At 40.2% G+C, this 22,271-nt stretch overlaps 1 protein-coding gene across 9 annotated transcripts in view; it reads left to right on the top strand.

The window, feature by feature from the left end:
- The window catches only part of DISC1 (DISC1 scaffold protein), a 354,242-nt gene that overhangs the window by 162,253 nt on the left and 169,718 nt on the right, over window positions 1-22,271 (top strand). The window lies entirely within an intron of this gene.

Raw genomic sequence — 22,271 nt, 5'->3', positions numbered from 1 at the left:
TAGTAATAGGCAGGCCTCCCTGGCTAAACAATTGAGAGCTACTTATCTTCCTTTCCCCACTTCTGTAGGTCAAGACTTCTTTTTTGGCAAATATGTAGGGACTGTACATTTGAATCTGACTCTGTAACTAGAGTACTGAGGGATAGTAACATTTTTCCCTAAGATATGATGATGTGCTCTGTGAAGTCAGGATAGGAAAGATCATTGGATATTTTAAATGAATTTTTGCTATAGACTTTTCAGATGTATTAACAATAACAACTATAAGATTTTTCATGTTGTCACTCTGTAATTTTTGGCACAAAATGGGGAATCTATTGTATCTAAGAATAAAGAAGATGTGAACAAATTTGGACAAATTTAGTTCAGCAGTATTTTCATTTGAACAGTTGAGCTCTTGAAAGCCATAAATATCTCTTAAGAAGGAAAAAAAAGAGCCATGTAGTATTTTTTGAATCTCACCCTTGTCACTTTACTATTTTCAAAATGATGAATAAAACATAAACAAATGGAATGAGAAATTGTTACCATCAATGATTCTAAATTGCAGATGGCTCATTACTGTTGTGAAGGCGTTCTTTATGTTTTAGACTTGGATTTTGCTTGATCAGCTACCCTCTTCCCTATGCTTTATTTAGCCTGACGGTAATTCTTGACCAGTTTGAGGTGACTTGGTATCAGGTTAACCGAATTAGTAATCTTGGGTTGATGAAAGTAATGGGAGATAAATAAATAAATAATACATATATAACAAATTCCTTAGTAGGTTGGAGCTTTTTATCTATTGGAATGCAATAAAACTAGGCCAAAGTCCATAGTCTGCCATTTATTGGCTTTTGAGAGTTAAAAATTTAGAGGAAGCTCTCAATGTAGAGCTTTACATGTAGAGCAGATACAAAGGAATAGTATGCATAGGCGTATAGGTACCATGAGCTACCTCTTTTTATCCTTAGACAAAATGCTTAAAAAATAAGACTAAGAAATAAGCAATATGTAGAATTCTTTTAAAAAATACCCAGGTTTTGAATTCCTACAATGGTTTCAGAATGTGGCACAAGGGAAAAAGGCAATTTAGGAATGGACAAGTGACTCTGTGATGGTCAGGGACCCGGGCTCTTCGATTTTGTTCATCTGTACTCCTCAACATGTGACATTTGGTCCAAGATGCCCAACCTATATGTCCAAGTCTAACCAGGGATTCTGTTTCTATAGCAGAAGGAGAAATTTGCAGTTTTAGGGAACAATTAGCAATCTCTCTTGTACAGAGAACTCTTATTGATGGGAAGTGCTTTGCTGATCATTTAAAATATTATTACATCTTATGGGGCTGGCTTGATTGAGATCAAAGAAAAGCACTGTCCTTATGTTTCATTTGTTTTGTCACAGTATGCAGCATGATGTCTTTGAAAATAGTAAATATACCGTAAATATTTGTTCATTTACTGGGGCCAAATGTTAAAATGAAACATTCCTTTACTTCTATTTTATTCCTTTACTCCTCTACTTTGAATAACAGAACCAGACCTTGGATCTTCTTCGTTTTTTTGATTTTTCAAATTCATTTTCTAATTTAGTGAGAATAGAGGTAAGTTTGATTGTCCTTCGTGGAAGATGCTTGAAGTTGTCTGAGTGGGATATTCATACTGAAGTGTCAGCAGACAGAACAAAATGATGAAAAAGTACTGAAATGTGCCAGAGTAGTCAAGGGCAAAGGGAGACAGAAATCACTGGCTTTGTCACAGTGACACACATTCTCTGTGATGAGGCAAGAAGGGGGGGTGTGTTTTAACCTGTATCAGCTCTTCTTAAGACTTCAGGAGAACATGCTTGAATTCTGAGCAACTTTAAGTACAGTGAAATAGAATGAAAAGCTTTCAACCCCTGAATACCTATGGAGATTAACTATACACCTTTAATTACTGTGGATTTCAATTTTTTTTAAAGGGAGGATGGGAAAAAAATAAGTAACTTTTTTTGATTTGTTACATCTGCTTTTCAGCAAAAAGACAACCCTGAGATTTATATAACTTTTTTCCATCCCCTGTGCATAAGTTGTAATCTGTATTGTACTTTATTAATATTGTTGATTTTTTCACTATAACTCAGATATAAAGGAAGCAGACGTCAAGGCGAGAGATTTAATCACAGAATAATCAGGGCTAGAATTTTAAATAGGACATCATTAGCATGTTAATGAATTTTCCCACTTTATGCCAGCTGCCTGAATAGAAAATACTGCAGATGTAGCTCAAAAATCTGGCAGGGTCTGTGGCCCACCGAGCTGTCAGGAATTCGTATAGAAGGTCCGTGAAGTACGTAAAGGGATTCTCTGTATGGCTATCAAATGGCAGGATTTCATTTTTTTTACTTTGAGTGATGGCTGGCTGTGTTCAGCTTTAACTTATTCGCCTTCCATTGAGCAAGAACAAGTGGAGGGCAGGTAAGGAGCAGGTTTTAAGTGTAATAAAGTCAGAGAGGAGTCAATTTTTCAGTTCTGGCTTGGGGCTAGTTCAGTACCTCCCTCTTATCTGCAGTTTCCTGCCATCAACCCCCGTTAGGATGATGATCCTCCCGATGAATCATCAAAAGGTCACTAGTAGCCTAATGCTGCGTCACAACGCCTACATCACTCACCTCATTTCATCCCATAACATGGGCATTTTATCATCTCACAGCATCACAAGAAGAGCGAATAAGGGACAACAAGATATTTTGAAAGAAAGAGCGAGATCACATTCACAAAAGTTTTATTACAGTATAATTGTTCTATTTTATTATTAGTGATTTTTGTTCATCTCTTACTGTGCCTAATTTGTAAGTTAAACTTTATCATACGTATATATGTATAATAAAAAATGTAGTATACATAGGGTTCAGTACTCTCTGTGGTTTCAGGCACCCACAGGGGTCTTAGAAAGCATCTTCTATGCATCAGGGTAAACCACTGCACCTCCCTTTTACTTTAGATTAGAAAGGCCATAGGTCCATGCTGACGTCATCTTGCCATGATTTTTGGACTACTTCATAATTTTTGAGCTTGAAATAGCTGATGAAAGGACTTAGGACATTCTCTAGTGAGATATGAATTCCTTTAACTCTGAAAGTCCACAGGTGAAGCTTCTTTTAGAAGTTACCTCACACCTATTAAGAAAATATAGTTAATCTTCAGTTTAGAGATCCTGCACTTTACAAGTTCTGCATGTATAGGCAGTAATTCCCTTTTCACATTTATCAGACATATTTAGAAGAAACTTTCAAGAAGAATTAGAACAGAAGAATAGAATTTGCATATGTGTGTGTGTATAGAGAGGAAATGGAGAAATGGAAAACATATATAATGAAGATGTAAGTAACACAATTAACAAAAAAATATAATTTGAAAGTTGAGATAGAAGAAAAGCCAATGACAAATGTTAATTAATCTGGTTGAGAATATGATGTGATAATGAGTTTCCTAGGAGCAAGAGCAAAACAGACATTTGAAGCATCATCCATCCTCCTCAAAAAAGCAGCTTAAAGCACATAGTTTTCAGGAATGTGAAGTGGTGTTAAATTCTTAAAGGCAATTTTTTTTTAAAGAGAGGGAGAGATGGAGCACATGTGAGCAGAGTGAGGAGGGGCAGAGGGAGAGAGGGAAACAGAGAATCTTAAGCAGGATCCACACTTAGCGTGGACCCCAGTGATTGATCTCATGACCCTGAGATCATGACCTGAGCTGAAATCAAGAGTCAAATGCTTAATCAGCTCAGCTACCCAGGCACCCCAGGGCAATTCTTTTGAAAACATGCTGGAAAAGTCCTCAATAATACATTCATACGTAACAAATGAGAAAGCACTTTTCATGTGGCTGTTTCCAACCACTCCTGGAAAAAACCTAGGGGATGCCTTCAGAGCAGTAGCTCATGGATAGACTGAAATGTACACATATCTTAGATCTGTGGGTGTGTACATACTTTTCCACAAAATTTTGATTCAGTGTTTCAGCAAATGGGATTTGGAAAAGAGCCATTGTAAGATCTCTCAGATTTTAAGAAACATGTTAAATTATAGTAATACCATGGGAATGAATTAGTAAGGGCTCAGGCTAATTAGTTTTAAGTATGGGAACTTCCAGTGATCTGACGTGATTCAAAGATGAGACTTCAGACATTGGAAGATTGGCCAGAGATCATAGTCTGTAGACTCACCAAATATCAGTTCTTCCCTCTGAGCTTTGACCAAGGTCCTCATGGAAGACAACTTTGCTTACTTGGGGCCAGAATAGAAATCGAGCTCTTGATGACTGAGGACCAAGCTTTTTTGTCTTAGAACTAGATGTGTTCCAGGTTCTGTACATGGAAGAACTTAGATTGTTCTATGGGGAATAATATCCTATTTGTGTCTGCCTTTCTAAATTAGAAATCTTGGTTTAGATTTAAAAACATAGGTAATATGAACTTTGGGAGAAAATTTCTTTTTTTTAAAAATATTTTATTTGAGAGAGAGGTAGAGAGAGAATGAATCTGAAACAGACTCTGCACTGAGCACAGAGCCTATCATGGGGCTCGATCCCACAACTGTGAGATCATGACCTGAGCTGAAACCAAGAATCAGGTGCTTAACTAACTGAGCCACCTAGGCATCCCTGACTCCCCCACTCCCTAGGGAGAAAAAACTTCTTTTAAAAAATTTCATAATCTTTCTTTGAGGTTTTTCAATGGGCTGAACTTTTACATTTCTATTTATCGTTGATTAATCTTATTAATAAATTATTGTTATACCAGGATCACAGTTAAATATATATCTGCATTTTAAATATTTCTCCATATTTTTTCCTTTTCTAGTTATATCCCTGCATCCCTATTAGTGTGGTTATTTCTCTGCAACCGTTTTTGCCTGTGAATTTCTATGCTTGAAATTTGCAATGAACTTCTTTCTCTTTTATCAAAAAAATTGTGATAATTTTTTTGAGAGGCCTCTCCACAACACTGTAAAAAGCCTGTGTTCAGACGTGGGAGTCCTCACTTTCATTTCCCTTCTGTTGTTTGCTGATCATCTGCACAGCACCTGGCATGGAGAGGCATCCCCACATGAGGCCTGATGAATGACTGATCTTTAGCAAGTCACTGTATCTTCACTGCTTCTCAGTTGCTTCAGGTACAACGCAGCATTTTCATCTCGCCATGCGTTATTTCTCTAAGCATTTATTGAACAGTTACAGTATGCCAGGCACTGTGTTAGTTAGGCCTTTGTGGTCCAGAGTGAATCAGAAGTCCTTGAAGTCACCAAAGTCCCATTTACGAGTCCCACTGGTCTTGCATTCCCATGGTTGTATGCATACTTTGTTCATTTCCTTGCTCTCTACTATAACTGATTTCCTTCTCCTACTTCTGTGTAATTTTTTAGAAGTCTTTACTTGTTACTTTCTTTCCCACTTGTCTCCCCATTTGCTTTCTATACTCCCTTCCCAATTCTTCAGTCATGTATCCCCAGAGGGCAATGCAATGATGATTTTAATTGTATTTCATACCCAATTGCAATAGGCAGTTTTTTGATATGCTAATTTGTTTGGAGCAGGAACGTGATTCTGTGTAATAGGGTGGGTGTACGTGACTCTGAAGTGTCTGGTGGATCATTCTTGGCAACAGTGTCTTTCCTAGTTTTTCTCAATTTCATCTGGACTCTGGGCTTTTGATGACATTGATGCGTGTGCACATGCATGCACACACACACAAATTCACACTCATACATTCCCTTCTGAAGATTAAGCCAAGAATGGTGGTTAAGTGGAATATCATGGTTCCCAGAGGAGAGTTTGTTGGCTGTGGTTTGGGTGAGGGGTGATCGGTTGCCTGAGATGGTACCATGTATTGCAGAGTGCTTCACATCTGGATCATTGTCTTTTGTGCAACTCTTCCGCCCCTGTTTTTAAATGTTCCTGGGTAGGAGTGATGCCATCCTAAGTTAACTGAACAACTTCAGAATTATATTATGACTTTGAAAATATATTGTTATTGTGATTATTAAAACTTAGTAGAACTCAATTCAAAGGTATTCATATTACCTTTTTTCAGATCCCTATAGGTTTAAAAATGAGTTTTCTTCAGATTTCTTCCTCCTTTGCTCTTCATTGTATAGACTCAGCATGTATTCATTGGATGCCTTGCTGTGTGCACAGATTAACTATAGCTATCATGGATTTACTATGTTCTTGCAAAAGAAGGACCGAAACCCTGTATGTTGTCACATTCTCTTCAATAATAAATGTGGATTACTTTTCTCTCTGTTCTTAAGCCCTTACTCTGCACCAGGCACTGAGCCAAGTCTTGACACATGTTTAGCTACCTAATCCTCTGGACAGTGTGTGTCCGGCTCCATACTCTCTGATTTATAGCTGAAGATACTGAGGCTTAGAGAGGGTCAGAGCTTTGACCAGTGGCACATGGACATGAGAGGTAGGAACCAGGATTTGAATCCTTTTTGTCTGCAGTTTTATGTTCTTCATGAACATGAGCTTCTCTACCCATCTCTCAACCTCACCACTCTACCTAAATGCTATCCTCATAGTCATGACTGTGAAAACAAAGTCCACTAAAAATCATCTCTTGATGATGTTGAGTGCCCTGAAAAGATAGGTTTTTCTCACTTTTGAAGTTTCTAAGTATGCTCTCTGTATTTCATACCTGAATAAATGATCTGCTATCTGCAACTTCCTGATACCAGATGGGTCATTTCACTTGATATGAGGTTCTATAGGTTATCACCATTATAATAACAACATACTTTGTATTAAAACGGAAATCCTTTGTTGTTACAGGGTGACTAAGAGGTCCTAGCATTCTACAGCCAATAGGAAAAAAGTTGAACTATAACAATTTAATTGGATACATATTTGTTAACTTCAAACCACTTTTTGATATTTTTTCAAAGAACTGTTGATAGTTCTGCTTCCTGTTCTAAAATGCTTACATGTCAGTGTTTCCCTCTATATTCTTACAGGGACAGGCATTAATAAGTAGGTTGACCTACTATCCAGACTTTCTGGTCATGGACTACTACAAGCCCTGTTTGCCTATAAATTTACTACTATGTCGTCCTATTGACCACAAGGGATTCAACTTGCAAAATGTGATAGTCTTCTTTCTAAGCTTCTTTGAGTGAGTTTTTGACCTTTAAATAAAACATTTAGGGATCCCTGGGTGGCGCAGCGGTTTGGCGCCTGCCTTTGGCCCAGGGCGCGATCCTGGAGACCCGGGATCGAATCCCACATCGGGCTCCCGGTGCATGGAGCCTGCTTCTCCCTCTGCCTGTGTCTCTGCCTCTCTCTCTCTCTCTCTCTCTCTGTGACTATCATAAATAAATAAAAAAAATTAAAAAAAAAATAAATAAAACATTTAAAATATTCTGTAATTCAGGGGCCTTGAGGAATTAGGACTGATTTTTAAAAAATTGAGTCCAATTTTGTGAGGTTTTTCAGAATTCAGTTTTATTGGTGCCATGACATCTTTTATGCTGTCAGAATTTTTTCAATGATTAAATTTGTATGAAATATCTTGTTTTTTTCTTCGACATTGCCATGAGTTATAGCCTCCTGCCATTTTCCTCGGTACTTCCTCTTCTTTGAAGCTGCCATATGTTTAGCAATCCAAGAGAGACAGTACATTTTTGAGAGACCATTATTTGTTGTTGATTTTATTTTTCAGGTTTTCTTAGCTCTTGTCAAAGAGAGAGAGGGTACACTGATAAATGTTTTTCTGTCCTGACTGCTTTGTTGTACCAGTTTTTGCTGCCCTGGGGACAGTATACTTTGTATTTAGAGATAGCCATCCTGTCTCATCTGCTTTCCCTCCAGAGTTTTATACAATTTGGGGAGATTTGGATCACCATAGGCGTGGCCAATGATAAGCTGATGCGCTGCAATTTAATATTTATAGCATGGCAGGAACCATCAAGAGTTGCTTAAAGATCTACTGACTTGACAACATCAAAAATTTATAAGCCAGATATGCTTGTATTTTACATGCTCACATAGTTATAGAATGTAATTGTATTTTTGTCTTGACATTATACTTTCTAAAGTTTTTATAACTCATTAACAAATGATTGCATCCTTTGCTTTTAGATGTAATTATAACCAAACCTTTAAATTCTCCTTTTATTTACCAAAATGATGTTATACTTTTGGTTCTTTTAGCCTATTTTTAACATCTCCCATTTTGTATGTGTTACTATGGCTACTTTACACTTCGTGTATCCCCAAATATTATATTACCCTTCCCTAAGAAAGAACCAAATGGAAATATACTATGATTTCAGAATGTACTTAAGGAAAGGAAGCCTGGTCTTGCTCATACAAGGTAACTGTAGTATTGAGCTTCTTTTTAACTCTGTATGTGACCCAGTGTTTGACTTTGATCCACATGTCCCAGTTGTATTGGGAAGACAGAAAATTAGAATTTGGCAAATGTCTGTTTGCCTGTCACTGAACCCCATTTTTCCCCCAGATACTGAGGACTGTAGAGACCGAATACCATACTCCATGTCCACCCTGAGAAGGTTACCAAACACTGAAATTCCCTAGTGATCTGGAATCCTATCAATGCACCAACCTTTGGAGACAAAGTTAATTTCCCCAATCAATTCTATAAGAATCCTCTGAAGTTGAAGTTTATAAGATTCCCAGGGTTACTCTAGTAGTTTAAATTTTTTTTTTAAGAAAAATTCATTCCACAAAATAGCATAAGAACAAAACACATTTTCGAAGCCCACCAAAAAGTGTCCATCATACAACTTCTATAACAGAGCTCCTGGTTTCATTTATAGTGTTGCCCCAATGCCTGAAACACATGCATACCTTTTGCACACTGTGCATTCTCTTCCTGCCATTAGCCCTATATGGCAATAAGCATTGCATCACTCAAGCCTAGAAACTATATGTTGTGATAAATTTGTCATCCCCATTCTACAGAGGCTGACAATGAGGCACAGTGAGTTAAGGGAATTGTAGATGGGAAGTGAAGAGCTAGAATGGGACTCAGACCCATTCTAGCTTCTGGCTCCAGAGCCATATTCCTCATCATGTACTTACATTTCCCTGTTGTGACATAGCATTCCAATTTATTATTTATGGTCTTTATAACATTCTGAGACTCAATATACCATGATTTGCTTAGCTGTTCTTTATTCTGATGTGTTTAATGATCATTTTTATGAATTCATTTCTAAAGATAAAATGCCAGATCAGGATTACTGGACCAAAGAGTATAATTAGCTTTATGGCATAATGCATTGCTGCAAACTGACTTTTAGAAGAATTATACCAGTTTAATTGATGCTACCAATCCATCCTTTCCCATACTGGGTTTTATTTCTTAAAAGGTTATTAGTATAATAACAATAATTAGATAGTATTTAGTTCATGCCTTATTTTTGCATGTATTTGATCGATCACAAAGCTGAACTAGCTTCTTTTTGTGTCTTTATAATTTTTTTCATAGTTTATTGTCCATGTGTCCATTTTTGGTGGGGAGGGGAAGGGAAATTGATGATTTCCTCATCCTTATATGATATATTATGATTTTTTCCTTTATGTGTATGCATGTGTGAAATTAACCCCTTATCATAATTAGTAACAGAACAAGAAAAGAAATTTTTGTAAAAGATGATACTATGTTGACATGACAGTTTAGAATAAATTCTGAAACCACTTAAGGCATCAGGGTACAAATAATGTAACAAATAGTGATAGACAGGTCTTCCCCAGAAAAGACGGTCTGTCTCCACTCTGTGCATTAATATTCATTGGACCTGGCCTTTCAAACACATGTGACATCCAGGGAACTGCTGCGGTTGGGACCATAATGAAGCCACTTCACTTTTTACAATAAATCTGGGGAAGGCATTGTTTTTCATGGTTGTGTCCATTAAAATACACAAGCTGAGAGAAGTGTATGGCTTCCTACCCACCTCTTTCCTTTTTCTGCATGGTACAGCTAGTGTATAATAGTACCTCACTGTCTTTGACCTTTTTTTTTTTTTTTTTAAAGATTCATTTATTTGAGAGAGAAAGAGCGTGCGAGAGCACATGAACAGGGAGAGGGACCGAGGGGGAGAGAGAGAGAATCCCAAGTGGACTTTGGGCTTAGTGTGGAGCCCTTGTTTTAAATTTGTTATTTTACTGTTAGTTTACCTCTTTTTTTAGTTTACCATTTAAAAATTCTATATTTTAGCATGTTTTCTCCCTTGTTTATGAACTTCTATATAATACTCACCCACATTCAACAGTGAACATATCCTAGACTTTGTTCTTGCTCTCTACTCTGTGTGTGTGTGTGTGTTTGTGTGTGTGTACACATACACATTTGTTTGTTTTATTTTGTTGAACTCTGGAAAGTAAAGTGCAAATATTCTGACCTTTCACTCCTGAATATCTCAGTGTGTATTCCCAAGAACATGGACACCCTTCTGCACAAACCCAAAACCATTGGCTCACCTAGGACACAGGGCTCAATCTATCAACCCTGAGATCATGAACTGAATTGAAACCAAGAGTCTGATGCTTAACTGAGTACACCACCCAGGTGCTTCCCCCCCTTAAAATTTTTTTTTTCTGTTTTCTTGAATAGATCCATTAGAAAAATGGCTTCTGCCTATAGGAATTTTTTTTTTCCAAAGCATGCTGTTAATTCACAGACTGAAGGAGAGTGTCTAGTTATGGTGTGTATGGCCACTGAAGCTGCAGTTTGAGGGAGAGAGCTAAAGGGCATAGTAGATAAAGGACCTCCTTGTCCTGGAAAAATGCCAGATGGGATGACCTTTTAAATTGTCACCAGTGTTTTGTAAGAGAACTGTTGGGTTTGTCAGGCTCCCTCCTCTTCTCTCCTCAGACAATAAGCAGTGTTGGGTATTAAGTCAAAGATCCTTTTCCATGGATGATGTGTAATCGTAATAAATTACTATGATTTGGGCTTCATGAAGGCACCTTCTTTTTTTTTTTTCATTTTATTTATTTATTTTATTTTTTATCTTAAAATTAAAAAAAAATTAAATTCAATTAGCCAATGTATAATACATACTTAGTTTCAGATGCAGTGTTCAATAATTTATCAGTTGTGTATAACACTCAGTGCTTATCAAATCATGAAGGCACCTTCCTGCCTATTGCAGCTGTTGGGCATCATTTTCTCCCACCTCTGAGACCATGTCTTCCCATGGTTTCTGCTGCTCCCCACTGGTTTCCACCTGCTTTTCTGTTTTCTTTCCTTCACCTCCAGAATATCCCATGCTCTTATCCACCCATGTGCCCACTCCCTACATTCCTTCTAAGCTTCACCCTGCCGGATCCCTCTGACCCTCAGAACTTCTCACAATCTCTGTGTGCTCTGGATGAAGTATATGAAGCCTATGATATCTGTGTCTGGACTACTCTTGCCATAGATAGAATCCATGGATTCTCCTGTATATACATTCTGTGTCCTCCTTGTGTCATTTTGTTCTCCCCCTGCCTGAGCTTAGCCTGATACTGTGAAACTTAGCCTGATACTGCGAAGGTGATCATTATCCCTTCCTTAATGTCCCATGATTATTCATTTAATTTTGCCATATTTAATGGGACATTTAATAGCATCTATGAAGAAGCCTGAAGACTATAAATAAATGCTCTCTCTGGTCTTGAAAGGGTTTTATACAATATAAAATTTAGAGCACATTTTTCTCAGGAGCCCTGACATTAATATTCATCATGAGCCCCAAAGAAGAAGCTATTCTTTTTTAGAATAATGAAGTTTACCATATGTTTCAAAGTTACTTGCAATTGTGCTTCTCATAATGACAATTAGAAAGGTCATCTTGTCTTGCCAGGTTCTGTTAGATATAGAAACCAGCTCATGGCTGTCAGTATGAGATGTATGAGGGCACCTGTGCACAAATAGAAGGGGAAGACATGATTCTTCTTATTCCAAAGTGTAGCTGTTTACATCTAATTACTGAACATAGGACACACTACTCTTTGGCATTACATCATATATGGACATAGAAATTGAGACTTCAAAAGCAAATTCTTCTCTGTGTTCTCAAAGACTAAATTTTATGAGTTTTTTTTTTTTTTTTACCCCCATCCATTAAGCATGATATGATGGGGCCTGAAAACATTGGGTAGAGAAATTTGACATGAAGACGTTGGTTTGTTTCTGATCTTTTTTCTGCCTTGCTTAAAAAATTATTTATTTGTATTAACATATGGGAACAGTATTGTATTTCATTCTCCACATCTGAACTTTGATGAAAGAATAGGGAGAAGATGAGGAGGTAGCCATGAGTCAGGGTAATAGGTTTCTTATGGAACTTGTAGAGGCCTAAATCTGTGTTAGCCTCGAAGCAGGTGATCCTTGGAGAAGAGGGTCTCCAGACCTAATGCTGGAGGACAATTATTCTTAATCTGGCTCAGGAATAGCAAATTAGGTTGCCATAGTTGAAATACTAATATATTTCTATGTATAAATTCCCCTTCTTTTTCTTTCCTTCCTGCCGCCTGACTTCTTTCCTTTCTTCCTTCTTCCCTCCCTCCTTCCTATCCTTCTATCTTCTTTTTCTCCAAGCTTCTTTGCCTGAATTATGACAGGCTAAACTTCTGTATTCAAGCCTTTAGAGTTTACAGACATTTATAAATATATAGGAAAGCCAGGTAAGAGTGTCTTGGATTCATTAGTGCATGTACATGGTCTCCATAATTTTCAAATTTCTTGCCTAGAAGATTACTGGAGAAGATTCTGTGGCCCATGAAACATCTGATTATTGCCCCATGGTACTATTAAATGCCTCAGCTTTAAAAATTAATCATATTTTTTGAACATATATTCATGGGATGTAGACAGTATAGACAGCTGCCTCTTCCAAGCCTTTGGTTTTGAGTTGTACTCTGGTGGCTCGCACACTATCTGGAATGGTTTGTGGTCAGATTTGGCAGAGGCACAGAATTACTCCACATCCCTCAAGATGCTTTCCAGGCTAATAAATTGATTTTAGTAATTTTTACTATTAAAAATGACCATTCTTAATTGACAGTGCTGAAAAAAAGAATAAACAGTTTTCATAGTTCTATTACACATAAACGAAGAAAAAAGTCACAATGCTCATGTAAATAAGGAAAAGAATAGTAGCATGAATATGAAAAGGGCTTCTTTCTTCCACTTTTTTCTCTGTCCTAAATCTGTAACCATTGGGTGAATGTCCCTGTTGTCATCTTTTATTATACACCAAATGCTGTTTGATGCTGATAGGGATGGATATCTGAGTCTATCTCAAGAGTTACATGTAAATTTGCATAAGGGCCTTTTTTTGATTGTACATTTTGAACCAGTATATAATGCTTTTACATGGATGTATTTTGTAGCACTGTCAGCTCATGTTTGAAAATCATGTGCAGCACTAGTTCTTCTAGTACCTGCCTGGTCTCTCATTGAGAAGACTTAGCTAATACTTGACACTACAATAGGTGTTGAGCATCTCCTAGGTGCCAGGCATGGGGAAAGAAGAATAGAAAGATCTGGGTCCCCCAGAGATGCTTGCAGTCATTGGTAGGGGAGGCAAACATATGTAGCAAACAGGACAGTGTGTGGGGATGGATGAAATGAAGAAACAAAGGTGAGGAAAGAGCAGAGAGGATAGCTAAGTGTGCCCTGAAAGAGCCTGGGACAGCTTACCAGAGAATGCAAAATGTGAGTTGTGGCTTGAAGGTGGATGAAGGGATGAAGTGCTGGAGGCCGCGCTAGGCTGGAGGAGAGCATGACTCAGATCAGGGGAGCATGGCACATCTGGGCCATGATGAGACCAGGGACCAGATACCAGCCTGCCACATAGCTGCTACATGACTCTGGATAAAGCTCCTGATCTCTCTGAGCACCAGTTTTCTCCTGTGTCACAGGAATGTGACCTGTAATTACACAAGACTGTAAGAAGATGAAATGAGATAACACATGTGACAGACATGGGTTGGCCCCTGGCTTGTAATAAGGACTCAGTTAACCTTACTTAACATCATTATTGAACTGGCCAATAGTAGGTTCTATAATAGGTTCAATAATAAGGGTCCAAGAATGAGAAGGGTAGAAGATAAGGCTGAAGAAGCGGGGAAGAGCCAGACCATGAGATACATCTTTGTCATGTTGGAGTTGTCAAGGCTTTTTGAAGGTAGTGGTCATTGAAGAAACCTGGTTTCTGAGACCTTAACCTACCCTGAACATTCTTACCTTATAAAATAGATGATTATACACAGTCTTATATAAATGTTTCTCTCTTAAAAATGTAACTAACATTACATGCCTATTAAGGCTAGATAAAAAATACTGATAATGTTGAGTGTTGATGAGAAGATGGAGCAATTAGATTGCTCAAAGATTGCTGGTGGGGTATAAAATGGTACAGCCATTCTAGAGAAAAGTTTGGCAGTTTCTTATAAACTTAAAAATGGCACTTGCCATGGTGACCCAGGAATTCCATTTCTAGGTATTTATTTATCTTATAGAAACAGTTATGTCCACACAAAAATGTATAATGAATATTTATAGCAGCATGATTCATAATCACCCATAACTGGAAAAGCCCAGTGTCCTTCAGTGGATGAATGGAATAGGAAGCTGTTGTACATCCGCATAGTGGAACACCACCCAGCAATAAAAAGGATCAATTTTTAATACACACAACTTGGATGCATCTCAAATGCATTCTGCTGAACCAAAGAAGACAGACACAAAAGGCTTTATCCTGTATGACTCAATTTATTTAACACCGTAGAAAAGGCAGACCCCTAGGGACTGCTTTATAGGGCTGGGGAAGGGTCTGGCCACAAAGGGGCTGCACAAGGAAATTCCTTAGAGGTGTTGGGATTGTTCTGTATCCTGTTTGTGGTGATGGTTACAAAAATCCATTCATGGTATAAAACCGATAGAACTACACACACAGAAACACACAAAAGGAAAAGTAAATTTTACGTATATGAAAAAAGAGTTTTTAAAAACTCTTAAATTTATAGCTCATTTCTTACATTCATTATCTATTTGATCTCATTTAAGCATCCACCAGCCCTGTGAGGTTGATGTTACTATTTTCTCTAGTATTATATTATCCACTATTGTTATTATTGATTGTGTCAGCATTTCACAGGGTTTGACCCAAGGTCGCATACCTTCCTGAAGGCAGAGCCTGGCACAAGCCAGGTTTGTGTCACTCTTCAGGGCCACAGGATTACATGCTACCCCTCAAAGAGTTGGAGAGCTGGTGGGAGCCATTTTTCTTGGCCTCTGGTCCAGGCTGCTCCCCAGTGACCCAGTAATCCAGCTGACCAGTCAGTGTCCTGTGGTTCAAAATATACAAATGGGCAAAGGTTTTAAATGACTTTCACATACACCTAGTCTCAGAAGGGGAGTTTGCTATTGAATATTTTTTATCCCTAACTTCTTAACTTCTACTGTTGGCTTAGTTAAATTTGGCTTCTTTTTAAGGAACTACTATTTCCCCAGAGGGCTTTTGAATGGTGACACCAGCGAAAACCTTGTTCAATTTTTGTTCCTTCACATCTTCAACTTAGTCTCCTTAAATATTTGGGTTGTAACCCAAGGCAACTCTGTGGCGGAGTAGAGCTGTTAATTAACTAACATACTCAACCTTAGACCACAGGGTAGGAGATAACTCCTTAGAGAAAAGAAGAGCAAGATATTAAATAAAGAGAAACAGTAAAAAAAGATGAAGAAATTTAATTTTTTGCATATTTTATACTTATTTGTTTAAATATCTATTTCCCTCACTACTGTGACAGCTTTTTGAGATCATTAATCTTCTGTATCCCCCCTCCCCCATCTGTGCTTTGCATATAGAGTAGGGGCTTAGTAAAGGCTTGCTGAACTATATGGATCTTGAATTGGAGAGCTGAGTGGAATTTGTGGTGTGCAGTATTTCAAAGTATTATTCTTCCAGCAATCCTGTATTCAGAATCATCTATGTTTCAAGTCCTGTGTAGGTGCTTTTAGAGATATCATATGAATTATTACTTATAAAATCCTATGAAACATATATCCTCTTTCCTGAAGGAGGAAACTGAGGCCAGGAGGGATGAGCTGAATTTCTCAGAATGCACACCAGAGTTTGAACTGTGTGGCCAGACCCATGCAAAATCAGATCCAGATAGTACCATGTCATGAAGTAGGGCATAGCATGGGGTAGTCATTTAACTTCTGTGAGCCTCATTTTTTGCCCAATTTACTCACGTAACCAGTGGAGGATCCACAGTTTATACTCCCTGAAGCATTTACAATTTGGAGGTAGGTCTTATTTAAGAAAAAACACATAAAATTATGAATAAAAGTTAGTTACAGGCCTTGGAAGAGACTCATAAAAGTGGGTGGCCCTGAGACATATGTGTCATTAGATTTATGGTAAATCTGTCCTTGCTTTCAGCTGATTTTACTATGGGCCATTATGTGTCCAGCCCCAGAGATGGAAGAACTGCTGGAAGGTACTAGCAGAAAACAGACAAACTGTATTGCAGTGTGACAAGTGCTATGGCAGAGAAGCTTGCAGTGCCAGGGCCAGGTTGCTGGAATAAATGATATCTAAGCTGACACAGGGCATGGAAAGGTTAAAACAGAGGAAAATATGGAAAGCACATTTGAAGCAGAGGAAAGAACAAGGCTTAGAGGTGAGAAAAAAAAACATACAAACATACTTCCTTTAAGGATTGTAGGAAGTTCAGTGTGCCTGGTTATTTAATGTGATGGAGGAGTGGAAAGGGCTTACATTTCAGAGTTAGGGAAGTCCAGGCTGGCTCATGTATCATTTAAGGAGCTTGGAAATGATCAGAAGGGCAAGATGAAGCAACTGAAAAGATTTAAGCAGGGGAGTGATTTCATCAGATCTGTATGGAAAAAAAAAACAACAAAAAATAAAGCCCACAGTGGGTCTGGCTGCAGACTGCAGAGGGGAGCCATGCTGGGCATGAGGGACCTCCTACATCAGGGAGATGAATGAGGAGGAGTATCCTGGAGGGGGGTTGGGGTGAAGGTGGATGGAAACAAGACAGTGGCCATGAGGACTGTGAGGAGTAGGTAGAGGGAAGAGATGTTTAGCAGTTAGAACCAACAGGGTTTGATATTGGATATTTAGAGATGGAAGTGGCAGGATGATGACAAGGAGTAGTTGGCTTGGAGTCAGCCATATTAGTTGGAATCCAGACTGTTAAGAATAGCAGATTGGGAAGAGTTCATACATTTGCTTTTAGCCGGTTTACTTTGTAGTTCTTTTTTTTTTTTTTAATTTTTTATTTATTTATGATAGTCACAGAGAGAGAGAGAGGCAGAGACACAGGCAGAGGGAGAAGCAGGCCCCATGCACCGGGAGCCCGACGTGGGATTCGATCCCGGGTCTCCAGGATCGCGCCCTGGGCCAAAGGCAGGCGCCAAACCGCTGCACCACCCAGGGATCCCTACTTTGTAGTTCTTATGTGACATCCAGATGGAGATGTTCAATAGACAGCTGGTTGTGAAGCTGAGGAAGGAGAGCTGGGCTGACCATGTGGGTTTGGGCTGTTATCAGCATGTGGCCGACACTGCCTTGGGGATGAGGGAGAGGGCACAGGAGAAGCAAGTGCAGAGAAAAAAAGCACTAGGGAGGATGCCAAAGGGCACAAACATTTAGGGGACAGCAGAGGAAGGGGAGCCACAAGGAAGCATGAAGGACTGATCATAGAAGAGGGAGGATGGGCAAGAGTGGGACATCCCAGAAGCTGAGAGGAGCATAGGTTATTTTTATTTGTCTGGTTCCTTCCATTAAGGACTCCTCCCATTTCTTGCATGAATATGACCATAGTGATCAATACCATGGCCATTGATGTGGCACATGGCCCAGCATGGGCTACCACAGAACACTCACTGGCAGTGAGGATTGTTCAAGTGGTAGAAATGAGCAGGGTCCATCAAAACCTGCCCTCCTCCTGCACCCCCAACAGAGTAAGGAAAGCTGGAAGGATGAGAATCCAGGGCTCATGGGTAGTCATTTTCCTGCCACATGGAAAGGTCACATGCAAAAAATGAAGCCATGAAGGGATAAGCAGAGATGAGAGATGGATGAGGAGGGGAGGTGGAGAGTCCTAGCAGCTGCAAAGCTCTGGCTCCTTTTATCCAAGAATCTGAGCCCTAAACCTTTTCCTGCCTCTGGCCCTGGAAAGATATTATTTCAGAAAAGGAGAACAGTGGTGGCAACTACAGCAGAGAAAGCAGGTGCACTGGAGCCTGGGTGTGTCTGCTGGCTGCAGGTACACGCAGTCCAGGGAGAGGTATGGGGATAGCATTCAGTCTGCTGGGTGGGTGAGTGAGGAGGAAAGGCAGAGGAGGAAGTGAGTGGAAAACTCATTCTATGAGTTAATTGTGAAGCGAAAGGAAAAGGGAATGGGCAAGATATAATGGGGTAAGGAATTTCTTCTCCCTTTCTTCCTTCCTCCTTCCCTCCCTTTCTTCCTTTCTCTTTCTGTCTCTCTCCCTCTCCCTCTCTCTCTTTCTTTCAGACACTGTAGATGGGGGGCATTCAGATACTAGTAACAGAACCAGTGGAGTAGATGGGGAGCAGCAGAGAAAAGAGATGGCTGGCTGAGTAGGACCCCTGTGCCAGCATGAGGCTGAGCTCAGCATCAGTTCTCCATGGTCACTTTGGAATGAATACATGAGTAAGTGAATGAATGAAGAGGAAGGTCATGGGTGGAGGGTTGAGATGAGGTTACAGTGATCGCTCTGGAGATGGGGGAGATCTGTGGTGGGAAACAGAAGAATCGCCAGGTGTGGTCAGGGTACCCATTTGGGTCTGCCTCCTAGTGACACCTGCCTCTGCAATTGTATCATTTTGACCATGCTCGGCAGCCTGGCTTTAGGGAGTGAGCATGTCGCCAGTGGGGATCCCAGGCTGGCATTTTCACAGGTAGGCAGAGGAGAAGGGCAGCTAGATTTGGGAGATGAAAATGGTAGCAGGAGGGTGGGAAAATGATGGACCATGGAGCCTAAGTTGGAGGTTGCTGAAAAGGAGAAAGTAAAGGTGTCAAGGGATGGATGGCCTAATGTGGCCGCAGAAAGGGACAGAAAAACATGTGGTGAGGGAAGGGCAGGAATAGGTAGGCTTATGAGTGGCACAGTCCCCAGTGGCTAGGGGTGGGGTGGCTCATATTGGGTGGAAGCAAAGGTCACTGCAGGTGAGGCCAGGGAACCGAGAAGCTGGGGGCATTACCCTGTTTATTGGTGGAGGACATCGGGGCTTTGGTAGAGCAGAAGACTGAAAGCAGGGAGAAGGAGCACAGAAGATCATTGTTAGGACAAAGTGGAAGGAAGGGGCTGAGGATGCAGAATTTGCTAACCAAGGAGTGGAGATTCCAGATAGCATGGTGGAGCGCTGGAGATGGGCATCCACAAGGATGGCTGTGGGGACACTGCCCCACCCCAGTGCCTGTCCTGGCCTTCTGAATCAAAATCTATCCTTGTCCCATGATCCCTGCCACTTTGGAAAGGACAAAGTCTTCTGTCCTGGCTTTTCACTGACCTTTGTGAAAGAAACAGAATGTCATTGTGATGCCGGTATTTGTAAAATGCCCCACGGACTTGATGGAGGCTTTCAGGGGGACAGACACAAAGGCTGATGTTCACTTTCATTCAAGATTGCCTCTTAATTTTTTTTTTATTTTTATTTTTTTTTGCCTCTTAATTTTTTAAAGAAAAGGTGTATCTTAGGGGCACCTGGGTGGCTCAGTTGGTTAAGCATCCAACTCTTGATTTCAGCTCAGGTCATGATCTCAGGGCTGTGGGATCGAGCCCTGAGTTGGACTCCATGGTCAGTGGGGAGTCTGCTTGAGATTCTCTCTCTCCCTCTCCCTATACCTTTCTGCTCCTGCTCCTCTCTCTGTGCATGTTCTCTATCCCTCTCTCTCAAATAAATAAATAATTCATTTTTTTAAAGGTGTATCTTAGAATTTAGGCAATGGTAACTAAAATGATAGGACAACTGAAACCAGAGAAAAGTCTGAGGTGGGTTTTTTCCTCTCTCTTTCTTTCTTTCTTTCTTTCTTTCTTTTTCTTTTTTTCTTTTTTAATTTTTAATTTTTAATTTTTTTTTTTTGAAGCTGGGAGAAACTAAGGTAGGAAAAATTTCCAGGAAAATTCACAAATTCCCTGTGATTAGTTTAGGAACTGCTGGAAAAGGACCCTGGGAATTAGGCAGAACCAAGAGTTTAGAACACTGGCCCGAAGACTTGGAGGATAACTTAGGATGCTCTTAGAATTAGGCAGGAGAATTTGTGGCTTCCTTTGTGTCATTGTAAAGATGGTTGTTCTTATATTTACACTGAGTCTGTCTTAGTCTGCTGGAGTGGCCAGAGCAAAGTACCATGGGCCCAGTGGCTTACACCACAGAAATGTATTTTCCTATAGTTCTGGAGGCTGGAAGACTGAGATCAAGGTGTCAGCAGGGTTGGCTCCTTCTCAGGCCTCTATCCTTGCCGTGCAGATGGCGGTCTTCCCCCTGTGTCCTCACAGGGTGGTTCCTGTGTGTGTGTCTGTGTCCTAATCGTCTCTTCTTATACAGACACCCGGTCCTGTTGGATCAGGGCCCGCCCCAATGACCTCATTTATTCTTAATGACCTCCGTAAAGACCCTGTCTCTAAATATGGTCACATTCGGATATGTGAGAGGTTAGGACTTCAACATATGAATCTGGGGGGAGGTGGTGCTCAATTCAGGCCGGAACAGGTTACATTTTATAGTAAGAGAAGTTAAAATCAGATTACTGCCTACACTCCCCCAGGCTTCTGGTCACACCCAAGAAATAATCCAGCTCCTTACCTTGGCTGCCTAGCCTCGTGCAGCTGGGAGAGCCCTCCCTGGATGATAGACTGCACCCCATGTTTCTCTCCCCTCTATCCTCCACGCCTGGAACCTTCTTTCAGGCTTGAATACACAGAGCTTATTCACACCTTCAGGTTTTGTTACATCATCCAGAACCGGTTCCCCCTCAGTTGTATGCAGGTTTGTGTTTTTGCCATTCAGGTCTTGGGTTAAATCCTGCTCCTCCAAGAGGCCTCTCTGACCGGCTTGCTGGAACCACCACCCAGCGGCACGTGATCTCATTACCTGCTTCTGTTTGTGCCATAACACTTACCACTGGCTTAGTAGACCTCATTTACCTTGTCACCAGGATGTTCCCAGCAGCCACACTGTCCCCAGAAGATAGTATTGCTCATATATTTGCTGAAAAAATGAATAAAATCAGATAAGTCAGGAAAAAAAAAAAAAAAAGAAAGCTGGGCAAGAATCTAGGAGTTCTTAAAGACTGAGTCCAGTTTTTTCATGAGACCCATCTTGGGTAGGCAACTTGCCCAAGTTCCCACCCCTGGAAGAGAAAGAATCAGAGCTGGTCTGACTTAGGTGATTTGCCTTCTGTGACCATGATCATTTTAGCCAGCAGATGACATTTTTGTACACAAGTGTGACTCAGAGACATGTACAAATGCTCTGGTTTTCCCCTATCCCTTTTATATCATGCCTGGTGTCTTGGATTGAATTTTGGGCGGCGTTGAACTACAGGCACTCGATTGTATTCTGTGATGCAGAGAATAGGTTGTTTTTATACCTTGCAGTATCTTGCACACAGCAGGCTTACTGTAAATGTTTGCAGAGTGAAACAATGAATAAATGAGTGAATATTTAAATGATAAGAGCAGACAGTCTTTTGAAGATTCCCCAGGCAGGGCTTCTTAAACTTTAATGTCTGTCAGTCACCTGGTGAGCTTGTTAAATTGCTGATTCTGATTCAGGAGGGTGTAGGAGGCCTAAGAGTCTTCGTTTCTAGCAGCTTCCAGGTGATCCTGCTGTTGCTGGTCTGTGCACCCTTCCTTGGCATGGCGGGGCTCTGGTATGTGTGCTGGATGGTCTGTCTGCAGGATCAGACAAAAGACCTGGGATTGTATACTAGTTTGTTCCCAAATGACATATGAAACTTCTAGCAGGTTACTTAACCTCTCCTGATCTTCAGTGACCACTTCTGAGGAACCTAGTCTAGATGGCAACGGATACCACCTGCCGAGCACATACAGCTGGCCAGGCTTTTGATGCATGTTATGCCTACTTCTCATGACAACCTCCAAGGTGGGGTCGTGTTCTCATTTTAAGGAGAGGAAAGGTACTCAGAGAGGTTAGCCATGCCCTAGATGTCAAGTCAACAACCTGCAGGCCACCAGTGATGATGATGATGATGATGATGATGATGATGA

The sequence above is a fragment of the Canis aureus genome, chromosome 4 (assembly GCF_053574225.1).
Source record: "Canis aureus isolate CA01 chromosome 4, VMU_Caureus_v.1.0, whole genome shotgun sequence".
NCBI lineage: Eukaryota > Metazoa > Chordata > Mammalia > Carnivora > Canidae > Canis > Canis aureus.
The sequence above is the reverse complement of the archived record's forward strand: the minus strand, read 5'-3'. Positions and strand labels throughout refer to the sequence as shown.